This window comes from Delphinus delphis, chromosome 10 (assembly GCF_949987515.2).
Source record: "Delphinus delphis chromosome 10, mDelDel1.2, whole genome shotgun sequence".
Taxonomy (NCBI): Eukaryota; Metazoa; Chordata; class Mammalia; order Artiodactyla; family Delphinidae; genus Delphinus; species Delphinus delphis.
Genome location: NC_082692.2, coordinates 54,764,711 through 54,770,541, shown reverse-complemented (window position 1 = coordinate 54,770,541; position 5,831 = coordinate 54,764,711). Strand labels below are relative to the sequence as shown.

At 35.1% G+C, this 5,831-nt stretch overlaps 1 non-coding gene across 1 annotated transcript; it reads left to right on the top strand.

Moving 5' to 3' along the window:
• The first annotated feature begins 548 nt into the window (after window positions 1–548).
• On the top strand, window positions 549–621 carry TRNAA-UGC (transfer RNA alanine (anticodon UGC)). The gene has a single exon. It is a non-coding gene; the product is annotated as a tRNA-Ala (tRNA).
• The last annotated feature ends 5,210 nt before the right edge of the window (window positions 622–5,831 follow it).

Genomic DNA, 5,831 nt, shown 5'->3' with positions numbered 1-5,831 from the left:
GAATTACAAATAGGGTCAATTTCTTTCAAATCTTTAGAAAACATAAATGTAACTATAACAGAGGCCATATTAAAATATTAAAATAAGAAACACTGCAAAAACATAAAAAGCAAGAGTCAAAAACTGGAGTAATAGAAAATAAAATGCATGAATTATATCAATAAATGTAAATGGCTTAAAAAACAAACATTTCCTATTGAATTTAAAAAATCAACAAACTGATAGATACTAAAGGAGAAATAATTAAATGCAGTGTTGAGCCTACATAGGATCATGGAAGTGACATTAGTGGAAAAACTGGTGAAATTCAAATAAGATTTAATGTTTAGTTAATAAATTATACCAATGATAATTTTTTCTGGTTTTGATAACTGTACTCTTTCATGTGTAAGATATTAACATTAGAGGAAGCTGGGTAAAGGATATACAGGGATTCTGTACTATTTTTGCAAACTTTCTGTATGTCTAAAGTTATTTAAAAATTTTAAAAAGTTAAAAATAAAATAAAACCCAACTATATGTTACTTTAAGAAAGCAGACCAGGGACTTCCCTGGTGGTCCAGTGGTTAAGACTCTGCACTTGCACTGCAGGGGGCATGGGTTCGATTCCTGGTCAGGGAATTAAGATCCCCATGCTGTGCCAAAAAAAATAAATAAAATGAAAATAAAAATAATTTTTTAAAAAAGCAGACCAAATCTAAAATACTGCATATGAACGAGGCTTTCCATTTAACAATGGTTGCTGGATCACAACCTTCAATGCATCCTGTTTAAATTACTTTTGAAGTAGGAAAAATGTGAAAGTCTATAAGAAGGCTAATAAATAAGACTGATGACCAATTTATATGTTGGTTTCCACAAATATAAACTGCAAGGAATAAAAGTTATGGAAGTAGAAATTTTATACTTAGATATAAAGGACACAGCACTAATTATAATACGTTATTCATACTTGCATCCTGATTTTTAAATTAAGTAAACGATAATGGCATTTATGAGATAATTACAACTGAATAATGATTGGATATTTGATGATATTAAGGAATTACTATTAGGTCTAGGTGTAATAATAGTGCTGTGGTTATATTAACAAAAACAAGAACAGCAACAACATAATAAGGCTTTACTTTTAGAGGTCCACACTAAAATATATATGGATGAAATGGAAAACAATTCTTAAGGGTAGGAATTCTGGCTATATGAAAAACCAAACTTTAATAGAATTTTCCTTTTTCTCCCTTCTTGTTAAAAATACAAAAATGCTGGGCAATATCATATGATACTCACTAAAGGAACTACTAAAAGGTGTACTATAATTTAAAACATTAAAACTCGGAAGGAGTATGGTTGACAAAGTAATAGAGGACAAATAAGTTAGTCATCGTGGTGGTAAAGAATACTGGACTGCTGTCACTGTTAATAATGGTGATGACAATGGTGACTAACTTGGAGGTCCTTTACAAAAAAAGTGGAACTAAATATTATACAAAAAATTATGGAAAGAGAAATGGTCACAAGTAGAGTGCTCCAAGTTCCTATACTGCTTGGAAGGATAATAAAGACACTAATTAACTGGGAATTTTAGGTTTGGACTTAATATCATATGTAAACTTCAAAGGTGTAAAAGTAATGAAAAATAGTAAAAATATAATTTAAACTTCAAAATCCCTAGAGGAAAACAGGGAAATAAAACAAAATAATCAAATAGGAGGAGAAAAAAAGGTAAAGAAAGAAATAAACACAGAAGTATGGCAAATAGAAATCTTAAAATATCATGGTATAAATCCCTCCATATATGTCAGTGTACTAGATATTGTTGTGCAACACTGCCCTTGAACACTGGCTTAAAGCAACCACCATTAATTTGGTCCTGCAGGTGGGCAATTTAGGCTGGGCTCAGCTGGCTGTTCTGGTCTTGGTCCAGCTCCCTCACACATCTGCAGTAAGCTGAGAGCGGGCAGGTGATTCTATTCTGGGGTCTGGGCTGGCTGTCATTTGGTGTGCATTGGCTCTCCTCCACATGGTTTCTTTTCCTCTAGTAGGTAATTTGTGCTTGGTTAGACGGAAGAGCCAGATTTCCAGCAAAGTGTGTGAAACGATGCTGTGCCTATTGAGACCGAGGCTGGGAACTGGCTGAGGAATGGTCCTGCTGCATTCTATTGGTCACAGCAAATCAGAGACCAGCCCAGGTTGAGGGGACAGGGGAACAGACTCTTTTCTCTTCATGGGAGAAGAGACACAGTCACAATGCAAAGGGTGTGGAAACAGGGTAGGGAGAGTATTTAGGGATAAGTACTAAATAAGCAGTAAATATAAATGGATAGAACTCTCTCACTGAATATTAGAGATTTGTGTATCATAAATGTTAAAACAGCCAGCTTCTTAATATATATGAGACTAAACTGAGATAAGATTAAACAAAAAAATTAACCATGTAATGCAAAACGACAAGCAATGCAAAAAGTTACTAATCAGAGGAAGCTGTTGAGGAAAACAAAGTATCTATGGTAGCAAGAATTTTTAGAATATGAGAGCCATTGTTTAATCATAAAAGGAAAAATTCACCAGAAATACATTATAATTTTGAGTCCATATACACCTAACATTGGAAAAATCAAGATATATAATGTGAAAATTAACAGAATTAACTGGTAATTAAAGTGACAGAAAAACTGATAGAAAAATTTGGATGACTAACAGTAGAATTCAAAACAGAAAATATACCTTCTGAAGCACCAGATATGGTAAGAGAAAAGTAAATAAATCCCCCGCTAAAAGAGCCAGAATTCAGGGGAGCCTCAAAGGAAACAAGATGGCAAAAGCAAAGCAAAATGTACGTGTTTTAACACATGTAAAGAAGTTCATCTTTCTTATTAAGTGACAGATACTTTGAATGGGTCAAAAACAAAATTGAATTATATCTTATGCAATATAAATAGACCCTAAACCAAGTGTAATGATAAGGTAAAAATTAAAGATATAAGGAGAGGTATGTCAACAAACATGTAAATATAGCATTATATCATATTATTTTCAGATAAGGTAGAATCCAAGGCAAAATGTTGCAACTTCCTGGATTACTGATGTGTTGAATAATTTTGCATAAAAGTATTTTCAGAAACATAATAAAAGTGGGAAATTTTAAAAGACCATTCTGATGTTGACAGATGATGGAATAACAACTCAGCAAATACAGACCTTAAGAATATAAATTATGACATATCTACCTTCATTTATATGTGATATGCACAGGCTCTATGCAGAAGCCAGTATAATCTGCAGTCTTGTTAAAAACCAAGTATCCTCAATGTGATAACTGAGCAAAAGAGAGCAGACTTGCCAATTCAGGCTGGGAGTTTTCTGATGGGATTAAGATAATAACTTAACCATAAATTTCAACAATAGAGCAGACTCCAAAACTGGTGATACATCCCTCACTTCTCAACTTTTGCGGAAGGCTGTATCTGTATTGTGGCAAGGATCATTCTAGATGAGTGCTTCTTCACCGAGTCATTTTCTTCCTTTCATGGGATATGTGGCAATGTCTGGAGACATTTTTGGAAGTCACAATAGGGTGAAGGGGCTGGCTGCTACTGGCATCTAGTGGGTAGAGGCCACAGATGTTGCTAAACATCCTACTACGCAAAGGACAGCCCCCTACAACAAAGAACTATATGGCCCCAAATGTCAATAGGGTCAAGGTTGAGAAACCCTGATCTAAACCAAAGTACTTAAAAGACCTGGCATAATTTGGAATCTAATAGTATCAAATGGAAAGGATTTTGTATAAGGCAGTGATGCTGAGAGGGGTTCACTATGCAGTTTTACTAACTTCAGGCACTTTTGAAAGCAGATTATCAAGCAACCTGCTCATGAAAAATGAATTTCCTCTGTGAAGACTACTCAATTTATTCTATTTGCCTATTCTATCTGAGTGTGAAAGAACTTAAGAGGGTTTTGATCAAAGAGTATGAACCTTCAAAAATTGAATGTCAGTCAAGTGGAGAGGAAAGTCTTAATAACATCTATAGCAGTTCCCACTTAAAAATACACTTTTAGAACACATTTGTTCATTCACCTATTCAGTATTTATGTTTCAAATTTCTACTGTATTCACAGCCACATCTTTTGATGATAGACATAATTAAGCTGAGACCTTTTTCCTCAGCTAAGTGAGAACTGGGAAAAATAGGGACAAAAATGTTGGCTGGGTCACTAAGCTAATTCCAAAAGCTTCTTAAACTCGAGATGAACCTGCAGTACAAGGTTGAAATGAACACACCAATAAGGACCCAACAAGCCTGGATAGCCAAGAATTGAAAATTCAAACACAGGGAAAGAAAATCATTCATGTAAAGCATTTTCTTAATATCACCTATCATAAAGAGTCTCTAATTTTAGCCTTACAGCAACTGAACAATTTAGCTGTTATTATTCCATTTGCAAATGAGGAACTTGAGACACAGTGACTTGGAGTCACCTGCCTTTATTCACAGAACTTGGAGGGTGGTGTAGGGATCTGAATCCTAGGATCAGTGATTTGCCTACTCCACCAAGGTCAGCATGATCTGCTCAGGAAAGGAGTACCTCTCTCCATACTTGCACCTCTCCTCTACATGCAAGTGCAGACCATGAAGAACAGGGACCTGGGACCTGTAAGAGGAAGGCAGAAGATACAGGATCTGAATTATCTGAGTTTGAGGAGAACCTGTCTATTCTGTGATGACAGACTTTCTTGTCCTCTCCACACCTTAGTATTTCCTTTGTACTTTGTTTGTCCCATGAATTATTCAGAAGTTTTCAAATTCCAAATATTAAGTTTTACCTTTTAGTTGACTTCTAATTTAATTGCAGCACTGCCAGAGAATGTGACTTGTGTCATACATTCTTTAAAACCTATTGCGGGTTGATTTATGAACTAGTATATGATCAATTTCTGTAAACATTACATGTACACTTCAGAAGAATCTGTAGCTTTAATTGTTGGGTATATATGTCCGTTATGTGATTTTCATGTGCGTAGTTCACCTATCAGTAATTTAAAATGTGGTGAAATCTACATGGTAGAGGTATGTTTCTCTAGTTAAATGATTCTTTTCCTTTATATGTTATGGGAATAATTTATATAAATTTTTAGAATTGTTTTATGTTCTCAGTGAATTGAACATTTTAATCATAGTACAGTGTGTCAGCCATTAAAATGGGTCTCTCGGGTCTCTAGCTGTAAAGAGCATAATTGACCCATCACCCCAACTACTGGGTCCTGAAATTCATTACTGTGTTCATGTGGAAGCCACTTGTTTCATGGGCTGCTCTCAGCCAAAGACTGAGTGTGGCAGCCCTGTTCCTGGAAGACATGGGATTCCTCTAAAAGGTAACTTTGACTCAGGGACTCCCCATCAGATTTATCAAACTTTGCTGAGAACTGCACCACATTCTAAGACTTTCCCTTTGGTTTTCTGCCAACATCTGTATGTAGATTTTTCGTATTTTTCCTGCTTGGTGTTCTCTGAGCTTCCTGGACCTATGGTTTGGTGTCTGTCATTAGTTTTGGAAAATTCATGGACATTATTATTTCAAATACATCCTCTCTGTTGTTTTTTTCTCCTCCTTTGGTATTCCAATTATACATATGTTACACCTTCTGATACTGTCCCATAATTCTTGCATGTTTTGGTCAGGTGTTTTTTGTCTGTCTGTTTGATTTTGGTGGTGGTGGTTGTTTTGAATATTTCTTTCTATGTGTACTTCAGTTTGGGAATTTTCTACTGACATAGCTTTAAATCCTTGATTCTTGCCTTGATGGTGACCAGTCTACTGATGAGCCCATT